Source organism: Sander lucioperca, chromosome 20, assembly GCF_008315115.2.
Source record: "Sander lucioperca isolate FBNREF2018 chromosome 20, SLUC_FBN_1.2, whole genome shotgun sequence".
In the NCBI taxonomy this organism is placed as follows: domain Eukaryota; kingdom Metazoa; phylum Chordata; class Actinopteri; order Perciformes; family Percidae; genus Sander; species Sander lucioperca.
In genome coordinates this window covers 7,522,085-7,537,055 of record NC_050192.1, presented here as the reverse complement: position 1 = coordinate 7,537,055, position 14,971 = coordinate 7,522,085, and the positions used below count along the sequence as shown (strand labels likewise).

The 14,971-nt window shown below is 39.0% G+C and overlaps 1 long non-coding RNA gene across 1 annotated transcript; it reads left to right on the top strand.

Annotated features, from left to right (window-relative positions):
* The first annotated feature begins 687 nt into the window (after positions 1–687).
* On the top strand, positions 688–6,225 carry LOC116060232. The gene is made up of 3 exons (XR_004107462.1): positions 688–807; positions 5,403–5,407; positions 6,215–6,225. It is a non-coding gene; the product is annotated as an uncharacterized LOC116060232 (long non-coding RNA).
* Positions 6,226–14,971: the final 8,746 nt, after the last annotated feature.

Genomic DNA, 14,971 nt, shown 5'->3' with positions numbered 1-14,971 from the left:
GGGGACGAGGATTGGTGTTCCTCTCCAGCAGTGTGGATGTACAGAAAGGGCAGATGGGAATCCAGTCATATTGTCCCATTGCGACAGCTGCTATCACAGGCACAGGCAAACAGCAGAAGCAGTGATTAAGGCACAAGGTTTAAGTTGATGATTAATGGTGTGTACTTTTTGTTCTGTTCATGAAGAGATTTTTTTTATATGGTGTGTACTTTTTGTTCTGTTCATGAAGACATTTTTTTATATTGTTCGAGAATAATGAAAACAAAAGAGCAAGAGACACAATATTTCTTGTGTCCTGTAAAACGAGATACATGCAACACATTTGTTATTCAGTATGAACGTGTTTTATTGATTGCACTTGACTGGCTGCTTCTTAAAGCAGAATAGATGTGTCACCAAGCATCGAACAGCAGGGATATTGTAAGTACAGATACATGCTATTAATCAAAATTTAATTTCTCTTCAACATTCATTACAATAGGTGTTCCAAGTTCAAAATGTTATTAGCACAAAAAAGTGCAAACAAATTCAAGTTTTTGACACATTATGTGTGTAATCAATCATAGTTATTTCAAAATGGTGACTATTCTGAACATTGTTAACACATCCTGACTTCACACTATTGACACAAATTACCACAAAGAAAGGCCAAACCACCACAAAGAGATACAAAATGTCCACATGCTTGGTCAGTGGCTCTCAGCGCCAGATTCCGACGCACAAGGCACCCTTTAGCATCTGTATGGGATGCACCGGGCATAGCAGCAGCTCGACCGTGGCGCTGTGAGATGACGAAGAGCGACAACAGTAGCGAGTAGTATGAAAGACCGAAAATGAAAAAAAAGACTTTCACCGAGGAGAAAGGGGTTCGTGTCCCATTCTTGTCCCGCATGTCACTTAAACATACTTTTGTAACCCCACAATCTTTCCCTAACCCTAACTAAATGGTTTTACCCTGCACGTTGAAAAAGTGATGCCAATGGGTACGGCGACCAAGCTTGTACCCAGAGCTTCAAATATCGCCGTTGAAAGCCCCTAGCGTCTGACTGATACACTAAATGAGACTTTTTGCGTCAGTAACTAACACCAAAGGCCCCTGACCTAGCGACGTTTTTTGACGTGCTGGGAGTGAGACTGTGTTGCTACAAGAAGACATAAAATGATAAAAAAGAGACAGACAATCTCCACAAAGAGACATAAAATATCTAAAAGAAACACAAAACGACCACAACGGGACAAACAATGTCCAGACCACAAATGACACAGCCACATCTGGGCCCCTCTTTAAGGGGTGGGGGAGGATTTTATGTTTCTGTGCACAGGGACCCATTGTTTAATAATTTATCAATGTTCATAGTATTGTGTTCCATATCTCTCTACTTTCTTTATTTTCAATTTCACCCAAACTGTCGAGTTCCGGATGATTTATGTGTCCTGTCAACTAAAATTTAACTAACAATTATCTCCTTTCTCCCCTCTATGTGTTAACTTGCTTTTGTCAACTCGGCCCATAACTGCAGTGCCAAAAATATAGGCATCTGAGTTACCTGATATTCATAAGATGGGAGGATTTGAGAAATAACTCGAAAGCAATGAAATAATTGATTTTATCTCTGACAAGCTGAGGGTCAAGTGCATTTCTCTACGATATGCCATAACTGTATTTTCACTGTTGACAGTTGTGAACATGAAGGTGAGACTGAGAGAGTAAAACTGTGTTAATATATTTAACAAATTGAGTTGAATTTAAAGGGCAATGTATGATGCTAGTGTAGATGTTTCTTTTTATATTCCTTGTACATCGACACATACCACCAAAATCCTGTAGAGCTCCATTTGAAAGACATTTGTTACATGTGGGGAATGTAAGGACCCTCGCGTACATGTCTATACTAGACTGCCCTGTGCAGGGAATCAATATTGAATTTCACTCAGCCAGCCAATTTTTTGGATCACTTATCTTGATCACTTGGTTGGCAAATTATTAAGTCACAAGAATCGGAAGTAGCTTACATTGGTCAAGTCTTGCCTGGGGGTTACTTGTAACCTACTACCAGGAGCACCTAGGTCTGCTCAATAGGGTTTGCCGTCTCAGAAATCAAATTATACAGACGCTGCCTCAGTGGGACCAACACTGGAGCACAGTGCAGATGTGTGCTACATGAAGAAGGTACTCAGTTGTGTTGTGGTTTAAAGGGGAAAAACTAAAACAGAATCCTGATATTTCTAACACAGGTTCATCTGTACTTACACAAGAAAATTGAGTCTAATCTTTATCAAAGTATAAGTTTAGCAGCTCTTATTGGGCATGAATCTACCTTGTGCGCTAATAAAATGTTTGTTTGAGCTTTTAAATCACAATGACCTTCATTCTATTATACTGCCAACAGTTACGAACCATAAAATATGACCATATCCTATAAAATCCCGGGAAGAGTCAGTGTGTCCGGAGCCAGTGTCCTTTGCAAAGTAAATGGTGAAAGCATTTGTATCCAGCACTCTTGTACCCAACATATGGAAAGATTAAACAAAACAGACTTTGCAGACAAGATATTTGTTCGGTGTGTTAAAACTGTAAAACTCGAATGTCTTTGTGGTTTTTCCAAAGTATCGCATTTAATACAAGCAACAATGATGCGAGCACAGTGACATTTAAAACTGGGCTTTTCAAGTTAAATTTAGAAATGTATTCATTCTGAAGCCAATCTCAAAACCCATCAGCTAATCATGCATGATTAGTCTCGGGGGAATGGGCAATGCAATGGAGCTGCAGTGCAATGATTAAGAATAATCACTTTTTACGCCCACACAAAGTTAAAAAAATCTAAATGAAAGCTAGAATCACACATATGAGTATATATGTGGTATTTCTACTGCTGACATCCCTGTGGGTTTGTTTAGCAGAGAATTAAATTTCCGAACATAAAAGCAACATTAGGAGATGAGAAATCTTCGATACTGTGGCTCTACATTTTAATGTCATGAAGCCTGTATGCTGTGTTTTATGGTTATTGAGGTAGTTACACCACTGAGGAAGGTCGGGGATGAAAAGTACTTCATTCGTCATACATCATTTAAAAACTAAATATCCTAAGGGTTTGAAGGAGGAGTAAGCGCTATCTTGCTTTATTTGTTGTATTGTGTATTGTGTGTGTGTGTGTGTGTGTGTGTGTTTGTTTTATATGTGCAAAGGAGCATTTCATTGTATATTTTATTTTTTAAGATTGTATTTGTGTATATAAATGTGCTCATTATATTTATTGATATCCATATTTATTAAACTTGACTGACTGAAAACATGGGCCACTCAGATGTAATGATTAAAGAAGATCAAGGATTCAAACCACATTGTTGTTGTTGTTGTTGTTGTTGTTGTTGTTGTTGTTATTGAACAAATTGAATATTGGAGATTGAGTAGTAAAAACAGATTCTAGGTAAAAGCAAAGGTGGAGTTTTACAGATGGAAACCTTTCCAACAGGAAGCCAGTGCAAAGACTAGGGCAAGGGCAATATAACCTCTTTTCTTGGTTTCACCTTTGATGGCAGCATTCTGCATGAACTATAACTAATTTAGTTGAGTATTTGGAGAACACAGAGAAGTGCTTTGCAATAGTTGATAATTTGTAATAAACGGGTACACAAGCATCTCTGTATTTAGTGAGAAAGCTCTGAAGTTTGCATTATTCTTTCAATGTTAGTATGCTCTTCTTGCCATGTTCCTTACATTAAACTGGAATGTTGGATTAGAGTCAATGACAACACCTTACTTTTTGCCTCTAGTTGCTCTGATAGTATTCAACTGTAGTACAGTTTGTGCTGTTGCTTTTTAGATGTAATTACTGCCTTGAAAGTGACTTTCAATGCATTAAAATAGGTGAGTATCATCAGGAGAAACGGCTATATAAAATTGGGTGTTATCTGCATAATACTGAAAGTTATTATTGTGCTCTGTGGTAACATATGATGACTAAAAATGTAGTAGACCCAGAACTGAGCCTTGTGGCACTCCATATGGAACTTTTAACCCTTGTGTTGACTTCGGGTCACATTGACCCATTTTTAATTTTAGTTTTATATCAGAAAAAATGGGACATGGAAATAAGTGCTGAAAATGTGTAGAAGAAAAACTTTACAATTTAAAACGTTGGAAAAAGCAAAAACAAACTGTGAAAAAAAGGAGTCAAAAACGTCAAAAGAAAAGGTCAAGAGGTTCTGACAAAAACGTGTGTCTGAGACCTCTACCTGTTACTTGCTGTTGACCGCAGGATCATTCGTTGTTATGAGGAGGAGCTGCATGTAGATACCGTTTCTTTTCGTCATCAACCATGCCAAAAATAATCACTATTGCTTCTTTGAACCTGTCCAAGATACTTTGTAAAATGAAGCACTGTCGTGTCTGAGTTCATAACATTATCCGGAGGTGCACACAGCTCGGCAAATTTCACAGCCCACAGACAGCTACAATAATTTTCTCTATTTTTGATTCAACAACATCAGGGCATCAGGTGAATATCAACGCTGATAGGCCTACGTGACACAGGGGCACAAGTTTGCATAATTCGCAAATTCACATCTTTTCACTGAATGTATGTAATTGTGCTGTGTGCAAATTCGCTTTGCGTTTGGTGTGAACACAGCATAAGGCTGCACTTAAGTCCAGATGTATAAGAATAGAGTTTATATACAGTATAGTATAGTGTAGTCTGTCATCATTTTTTATTTTACCCCAGAACAATTAGAATGTTATATTGTTCTGAAACCACTCTGGACTTTTAGGTGTTTTTATTTAAAATAGACTGTCAACTATGTGAGGAATAGCTTTACCCAATGGTTTGTTGAAGAATCCCGTTTTTTCTATAGTTGCTAAAATTGGTCGAGTCCACTTGTTCCATGTTCACTCTCACACAGACTATTACTTTATAGTGTGACGACCCTTCCCAATCTGCCTGCATGTCATGTTCTGCTCCTTTGTCTGCAGGTACTGGGAGTGGGTGGGTAGGTGGAGCTGGGAGGGTCGTCTGTAACTGGCCATCTGGGCGTGGCTTACAGAAGGCATAAAGGACTGCCCTCCTGGGAGTCTCACTCGCTCTCAGCTGGTCCTACTGACTCCATCCACCATTTTGTTCTTTGTTTGGTTTGTTGCACATTACAACACACATCACACCATTCATTCACTCATCCACACATGGCAAACACGACTGATGTCTTCTACATTTACACACCCCACTATTGTATTTATGTTGAGTTAATTTGTGTTATTAGTCTATTTAGTTAAACTACTTTTTGACTAATTTATCTGTGTGTGACCTCCCTTTTGTTGCCGGCCTTGAGCCAGACGGTAACAATAGCAATGCAAATATTACCTTTCCATTAGCTTTGTTCCATTAAGATCATTCCACTAGGTTAAGTGATTACAGCTGTGTTGTTGAAAGTCTTTAAACTGGATATAATAAATGTCAGTTTTTTTTGGGCATCAACATCCTCTCGATATAGGCCTTGATTGGCTAATCGGGAGCACCGGGAGAATTCCCAGTGGGCCAGTCTGTTTTTTGGTCGTGAGGGCCGGCGTGCAGTCATGGTACTGGGTTGAAAACATATAGTTGAAATATATCATTGATGCTGTCCAGCCCACTCTTTTTATTTATTTATTCTTGCAGACCACTGTTCTCTATCATGCAGCCCACTACAGAGTGCAGTCTGGTTATTTTGACGAGCCGTGTTTTGACTCCTCCAACGACACCTTGCTCAAAAAACATACAAACCGTCACCTCGTACACTTCAGTCAGTGGTGCTTGTTAGGATGTGACCGTGACATGCGAGCAAAAAGAAGCTATAAAAATGGATAACAGAAGCTCCAGAAAGTGACGCAGCCACTGAAGACTGAGCAACTTTTTGATTAAAACCACCTAGAGTGAACACCAAATGAAGACGATGAGACAGGTAAGCTAGTTATGAGCAGTGCAGGATGCTAGCGGCCATACAAAACATAATACAACGTTGCCTGCAAACCATCGATGTTGATGAATCAAACTTTCTCTTTTAGCTCCTCGGCAGCAGCCACTAGTCCAGTTTTCTGCTACCAGTGAAGAGCCAAGCGGCAGCCATGAGCTCACAGTGGGCAGGTAGGATTGCTCATTGAGTGAATATTATAAGAACTAGAATTAATATTAATAAAGATTATGGTGTAGACCTGCTCTATATGAAAAATGCCCAGAGCTAATCAATGATGCCAGACGATTCACACTAATGAAACTTACTTGACTTGATCAGAAAGCTTTGTAAAAAAAGGGGAGATTTGTGCTGAGAAGTCATGACAATTATATAAATGTGATTTAGTATCAGAAGCAGAGCCAGTAGTGTGCATAGCTGCTGTCAGTGTGGAAGGCACAGGTAAGCTGTTGTACCACAGTGTGTGAACTAGCAAACATGATCAGATCAGTTACAATATAACCACTTTATATGCCCAAATGTTATTTATTTATTTATTTATTAATTTATTTGACAGGGACAGTGTACATTAATTAGCATTTCTGCAAATGCACCAGAATTAGCCAAAAGGCTATTTTTCATCCGTTGTCCCTGGACAGATCTTAAAATTGTCTACCTAAAATAACACAATAAAAAGATTACAGTGAACAATGCAAATATAAAAAGCAGTAAAATAGATATATCTCCTCATATCATGTTGATAAATACAAGTTTACCAACATACAGACATTATGTTAATAAATAAAAAATTAAAAAAAATTAAAATTATACACATTAACACCACAGAGACACAAGTGGTAACAGGTTGGGTTGAGTGAAGATACATATTCTTATTAGTGCTGACATGTTTGATGTGATATGAGCCAGATTTTTAGATGTTTTTTAAACAGAGTGTATGTGGTGAGTTCTCTGATGTTCTGAGGGACAGAGTTCCACTCCTGCGCTGCTACGACTGAAAAGGCACTCTGACTAAAAGCACTTTTCCGTAACGGAACAACACAGTCTCCTCGGGCCGACCCTCGTGTTACTCTCAGTGTGGTGTTTCTGATGTTTACAAACTGACTGAGTGGGGGAGAAGACAGACCATGGATGATTTTGTAAAACAGACATAGGTTTGAATACTTAATGACATTTTCCCAACTTAAGAACTTATGCTTTTGTAAAATGGCACAATGATGATACCTAAATGTTTTTTTATCCACAATTTTGATTGTCTGTTTATAAAGTGACTCTAAAGATTTTAGTGTTGTTTTATTTGCCTGTGACCAGGTTGTAAGACAGTAAGTGATATGAGACAGTACCATACTGTACATGAACATTTTTGCTGCCTGAAGTGACAAGTTAGATCTTATGAACCGGAAATTTGCGATATTGAATTTGACTCTGTTGCAGACCTTTTTTATCTGTGATTTAAAAGTTAGTTTAGAGTCTAGTATGATGCCTAAGTATTTGAACTCTGACACAACTTTTATTTTTCCCCCTGTCACATAAATATCTGCCTGATTATTTGCAGTGTTTGATTTCGAAAAGAACATTGAAACTGTTTTATTTACATTAAGTTTTAAGCAGGATTGATTTAGCCATTCAGAGACATGGGCCATAGACTGTGTGAGTTTTTCAGCAACTTGTTTTATGTTTTTACCATGGGTATAAATGACTGTGTCGTCTGCGTACATCTGAATATGGACGTCTGGACAAACAGAAGGGAGGTCGTTTATATAAAGTGAGAATAGCAGTGGCCCCAAAATAGAGCCTTGAGGAACCCCTGTGGACATTGCGAGGGGCGGTGAGTGGTAATCACTGATCCTGACTGACTGAGAGCGATTCGATAGATATGACTCTATCCATTTTATTGCATCTGCGGAGAAATTAAATTTACTTAGTTTGATTAACAATATTTTATGGTTTACAGTGTCAAAAGCTTTTTTTAAATCGAGAAACACAGCTCCAACCACGCCACCTTTATCCAGTAAATGTTTGATATTTTCTATGAAAAAACAATTTGCAGTTTCCGTGGAGTGTTGAGTTCTGAAACCAAATTGCATTGAGTGAAGAGAAAATGTAGTGGTATTCAAATGTGTTATTATTTGTTGGGAAATTAGTTTCTCTGCGACTTTTGACACTGTAGGTATGATGCTGATTGGTCTGTAATTGTCCACTGACAATGGATCTCCATTTTTGTGGATTGGAACAACAGCAGCTGACTTCCACACACTTGGAAATACTGCCTCAATAAAGGAGAGATTGACAATTTTGGTTACTGGTGTTAACAATGTAGAACTAAGTTCTTTCAGCATGCACACATCTATGCCAAATATGTCTCTAGTTCTGGAAGATTTTAGTGTTTTTATTGTCTGTAAGACTTCAGATTCTGTGACTGTGCCTAGGTTGAAAATTGGCTCTGAGTTATTTATCGGACAAATATTTAGATTGTTAGATGGTAAACTTTGGGCAATAGTGGATACAGATTCAATAAAAAAATTATTGAAGGCATCTGCAACTTTGTTTGTATTATTTGTAATTTGTCCATTTATCTTAATTTCTAAAAATTGTTTCCTTTTTGTGTCTCGTCCTACAAGTTTTTTAAGTTGGTTCCAAATTGTTTTAGAATCCCCTTTTGCATTTTCTATTATAGTCAAAAAAAAATCTGCTTTGGCCTTGCGTATAGCTTTAACAGTCTTATTCCTCAATGTTGTAAATAGATTTTTAGCACTAGCTGACTTAGTTTTAATTGCATTTTTTAGCGCACGATCCCTTTCTTTCATTAGTTTGAGTATGTCCGAGTTCATCCAGGGAAGTATGTTTTTATTGTGTTTGTGTTTAACTTTACAGCTAAAATCTTTAATTGTTCTCTCAATTGTCGTCACAAAAGATTTAGAGTCCATTTCACAATTTGTTCCCAACAATATGTGATCCCAGTCAATCTGCTGTACAGCACTATTAAATTCTTCCTGGCGGTTTTTTGGGATTCCAACAAACTCACGCTCTCTGACAGAATAACCAAATCTCTTTTTTGAGAGCTTTCTGGCCACAAGGATCATATTGTGATCAGAAAGACCAGCTAACATATTGTATGATTTAAATATTCTCTCAGGTCGGTTGGTAAATGCCAAATCAATCTGGGTGCTGCTTGATGTGGTGATTCTTGTGGGCCCTTTGATCATTTGGACTAGATCAAATTTATCAGTTATTTTTTTAAGCTTTTTTCTACATGATGTGTCCTCCCAGTTTATGTTGATATCACCCAAAATAATGGTCTCTTTGTTTAAGTTAGATTCTTTCAGTAATTTTTCAAACTTTTCATAAAAAGTGGCATCTGAAGAGGGGGGGCGATATACCACAATGATTGTGAAAGACATTTGTGGTGATAGTATAATATGTAAGCCTAAGCATTCTAGTTCATGATCATTCAGCTGTTGAATTTCCTGACACTGAATATTGTTTTTTATGTATATCATAACACCACCACCCTTTGACCCTTCTCTGTCTCTCCTGAACATATTATAGCCAGGGATGTTAAGTGCTGCAGAAGGGGCATTGTTATAGAGCCAGGTCTCAGTTAGACAGAGATAATCCAAATTTGAGTTAAGCAACAAGTGATTAACTTGATCTGTTTTTGACATGATGCTTCTTATATTTAAATGCCCACCCAGCAGACCTTTGGGTTTTGCTTTAGGGTCCCAAACTATTTTTGAGTTATTGACAGTTTGAAAGAACGCCCATTTCCGGTGTTTGGCTACCCCTGGATTGAGCCGCTTCCCGGTTACGGTTGTTACCATGGTGGCGGAGCGGCCATTCAGCAAAGTTTGTTGTTGTTGTTGTGCGTCCGAATCATGCCTCCCGCTCCCAAGCGCGGCCAAGGCTGCACCACGCCGTTGTCCCACGGACTCACCACCAAAGCCTCCGTCCGACGCACCGACACAAACCCTCGGACCCGATGTTTCCTCGTGCAGCGCCCCAACAAACCGTCCCGGTACCGCGCCATCCACACCATCACCCGCGCCTCCCCGAACAGACAGCTCGACCACAGTTGCCGAGGGGAACAGAGGAAGGAGAGGATCAAGATATTGTGCAGAGGAACACGGAGATGTACCAGAACGTACCTGCAAGGTATGAGTGGCGTGTTTGTCCTCTGCGCGTGGGTTAGCCTCTCCTAGCGTCTTGAAGTGATGCGGACCTGGGCACGGGTGGATGTCTCCGGATAACATCAAACATATGGCGATAATAAGTCCAGTTGTCAGCGGTGATTGAGTCGGTGTTGTTGATTTAGTCTTCTTGGTAGACTTATTGTAAAGTAGTGGGTAGACCAAAGTCACAGCCAGTGTGTAGGTTCCATAGCTGGTGCTTGCTTTTGCCAGCTCATTGTCATTATATCCCAGATTTTCATATTTTGACGGATTATCATTTAAATTAAGCAGAGGAAAGATGTTACCAACCATCCGAACTGGATCAACATGAATAGGCTTTAAAATCTTTGTGAGCAAACAATAGACTAGGAGCACTGTGACAGCCCCTCTCCCACCTGCAGCCACTGGTGTTACCAGTGATCCATTATGCTTTTTATCATCAAAAATAAAATAATAAATATACAAAGCTCACGACTGAAAGGGAATAGGATGAAAATAATGAAAATGATGATACATGAAATATACAATTTTTTATTTATTCTTTTATATCATTTCAAGGTTTGGATATCTGATAGATTCTGATATTGTTGAACATCATTGTGTTTTTATAAAGAAGTTGTTAACTGTTATAATAAATCTACATTCTGAAGCAACACTTAGTGTGTTTGCACTGGATTGGAAATGATATTTTACAAAAATACACAGAATTACAAGGCTATAGAGAACAGTGCGCTATTGCAGACTTATATACTAAGGCTTTAATTACATTATTTTAATATAGTCAGTCATGAAGTAAAGGCATGAAACTCCAGTGCTGAAAATGAGTCCCACTCTGGCCCTTTCTCGACATCTTCATAAAGAGTTTCAGGGGAGCCGGATAGCTCAGTTGGTAGAGCGGGCGCCCATATATAGAGGTTTAGCCTACTCCTCGATGCAGCAGCCGTGGGTTCGACTCCAACCTGTGGCCCTTTGCTGCATGTCATTCCCCCTCTCTCCCCTTTCGTGCCTTCAGCTGTCCTGTCAAAATAAAGGCCTAAAAATAATCTTAAAAAAAGGAGTTTCAGTGCACACAGAGAAAATGTGTTTCTGTTGTCAGTGCTGTAATCCATGGGAAATGAGCCACCATGTTGTTTTAGTTGTCAGCCACCAGACTCACTCTACGTAATTTAATAGCTGTTTTTCTAAACCAGGTGTTTTAAATTACTTGGATAATTCTAGTGTTCATTAATGGAAAACAGCAATAAAATATTCATGAACTTAATAAAGCTAGCTTAATAAGGCATAATTAAATTAGCTAGCTTGTTTGTGTAAACCCGAGCCACTAAAAGGATATATTTGTGACTTACAACTGATGTTTGGATTATTCATAAGAAAAAGTTCAGTCAGAAAAGACACCCAAGACTAGAAGCAACAGGAACCTAAAATGTATAACTTGTATAATACGAAGCTTCCTGATGGAGTTTTTTCACTGGAACCATCTCCTGGATCCGCACTTATGAACAAATAATGGCCTTTATGCTGGTGGTGGAGTGTAGGATGGTATGCTATAACAGAAGATGTGAAAGATACTGTTGAATATATAAGGCATAGTGGTGTTGGGATGAGAAAGAAGACTACTAGTTTCCTGCTTGAACTTGTCCGGGATGCACACTGTTATAAATACGTCTTTGTCTGTCTTATAAATATAAAAAAATCATAGTTGTAAACAGGACAGTTTGTTTATGCACCACAAATGTATGACAATGGATTTATTAAGGAAGCTGTCTTGAGTAGATAAAGATGACAAATAACATAATCTAAAATGACAAAGGCAATGGAATTGAAGCAGTGCTCTGAAATATGTTACCACTTGCATTTGACAAATGATGGCAGTGCAAGAGAAATGTCAAAAATGATGACAAACAAAGCACAAGGCACACCAGGCGCTTAGGGAAATTATGGCAAAGGCAAAGAAAGGAAAACAGTTCTGGTGTAATGGAATTGCCAGGGGCTCACATCATTGATTTAATGCATGCAGTTTCATTCGCCTCATTCAAAGGTAACAGGCAATGAATAAAAGGCCCAGTCATGACTAACTATCAAGAGGGCAGAAATATGGCGGGAATGAAGAGTTCCACAGTATATTTTAAGGATTTTAAGGATGCAAAAACATTTGGTGATACGCTGGATTGGGTTTATTTTGTAGCCCATCTGTTCCTCCTTTGAGTTAGAATATTTTTTGTCTTTTATTGAATATGCCGTTTCATCCCCAGTCTTTCACATTTTAATTATCCCCACTTTCTACTTTTTCGTAAGCACTATACCGGAAAATGTCCTGTATAGCTGCAATCATTGGAGCTTTGAATGTTCTTTAGTACTGTGTAGGCTGTTGGAACAGGCACTGAGGGACATTTATTAGGTGAACAGGCTATAAAACAGATTTTACACATTACCGGTAACTGTTTCAGCCCTTGTGGAGTTAACTCTTGATACATTAAAACCCCTGTTTCACCTTTGCTTTTACTAGTTGACTTGTGCAACAATACATCAGACCGGAATTTCGCAAATAAAACATCAAGCCCCATTTTGGAGGGATAGAATACAGAAGATCCAATACATGTCAATGCAATTTGATGTGTTTGTGTGATGTGATTTATTTCTTGTTAAACAAATGTTTGTGTTTGTTATGTGCTCCCCGCCCTGCTCTCTTTTCCTCTCTGTTCATCTCAGGTGTTCCTGATCTCTGATTGAGGGTGCCCCGCCCCTGGATATAAGAGGCTGGGAGACAGGAATGCCTGAGGCAGTGACTATCTCCAAACATAATATGCTGTTTACATGACCTGAATAAAATTCGGAATGTTGTCGTATTCGGAATAATAGTGGAATATTAGTGTGCATGTATACATACTCAATGACCCAACACAGTGGCAGATATTGCTTATCTGGATATACATATTTGATTAAATCTCTACTGTTAGGCTAAGTGTTGCCTATAAATAATCAACCTGTTAATAATAGCCAAATGTTTGATAGGCTGAGATTTAGTTGGGGTCTGATGCTGCTATACTGTATATGTAGCAGCCTCCCACTTTAGATAATGTTAGGTATGAGCCAAAGCAGGCAAATCAAATCAGAATCTTTTTTTTTAGGACTTGTCAGGGGAACAAATCGAAGATCAGGTTTTTGGGATGTATTGTTGGTGCAACCAACCACACAGCAACTCTCTGGCATAGCGTTATTGATTTAAAATGGTTTGTTAAACGTAAAAAGATATGTTCAACCTCCTGTTTACGCTGTTGCCGTCTATGTGGAACACAGGATCGTTTTCCCCCAGAAAGGGGTGTGGTGATGAGAGCCTCCTCTGGATGCCGTACAGCCGGTCTGATGTATATGGTTGTGTACTGTATAACTGTATTCTGAACCACAATGGCTGCAGCCACATTCCTTCTTCGACCCCCGACAAATTCATTTCCAGTGGCTGGTACTTGGGACAGAGCAACATGTGTCTCTGAGATCAGTGGTTTCTGAGTGGAACAGTTAAGAGCAATGACAAACTGAATAGCTGTTTTTTTGCTCCTGCTCGCCAGTCTCATTTCCAGTATTTCTCTGCAATGCCCTGGGCTCTGTTTTGTTTTCTTTTAAGATTGTGTGTATGTGCAAGCGAAGAGGTTCAAAGTGCTTTTGAGGATGCAATCCAATTCTCTAAGCATACATCCACAGTTTTCTGTCTGCCCCTCTATTGGGCAAAAAAGCTGAGAGGTTTTAGTCTGAAACGATGGTCGTTTTCTTGTTTTTGTGTTATTATGGGACACAAGGTTACCCTTCCTTTTTTTTCAGTGGCTGACATAAAAAAATGTGTTTTTGTGGATGCATATTCTGCCATTTCTGGGACTAAAATACTGATCTGATCACTTCCTTTTTTATGTCCTTTCTTTATTTTGAAATGTTTTATCGGGTCAATTCTGTGGCTATTTTCTTCATGTCAGCAGTGCATTAATCTCTGGGCTTGTCTTGGACCAATAACACTGTGGAGACTGTACTCCCAAGCAGAACGACAGCATCACGTTCATGTGACAAAGCCCTCTAGCAACCGTAGTAATTATGACAGAAGCAAAGTCTGCAGAAGGAGGAGGTGTGGATTGATAGGTCAACTCCTTGGTTGTTCCTGGGTTGTTGTTTTGTTGTTGTAATCATTCCCTAACTTTAACCACGTGTTTACTTTTTGTAACCGTGATGATGATGATGGTCCCCAAGTCTTAACGAAGTACTTATTTTAACCCCAAACATAATCTTTTCCTAAACCAACAAAGTTGTTTTTGTGCCTAAACCTAACCATAGTGTTGTTAGATTAATCTTTCAACAGTGCATTTTTTAACTGAACAGACAAATCAAGTTGTCCTGCTGATCAGAAAAAAACCATGTGTCGTTGTAGAGGGCGTGGACAAACAACCTATATTGTAAGACTTGTTGACACAGTTTTAGCTGAATTGTAGTCTATGTCCACGACGTTCCACTTCCGGGATTGCTCCGTCGCCGGAAATTCTGCTGGATGTCTTTTCAGCCGATGTCCATTTCCTTCCGCTTTCTCTGTGTTGACATTTTAAACTCTGGTGGATTTATGAGGACTATGGTTAACTGCTCCTCAGATCTCTGCAGGGTAAATCCAGACAGCTAGCTAGACTATCTGTCCAATCTGAGTTTTCTGTTGCACGACTAAAAAAGGTTTTGAATGTACACATGTTCCACCAAAACAAATTCTTTCCCGAGGCTATTTTGCAGCCTCACGGCAGCTCCATGTGGAGCTTAGCCATCCAGGAATAACGTGTGGACTAGCCAGACCCTCCTCCGCAGCGCAGAGGAAACTCTGGCAAAGCGAG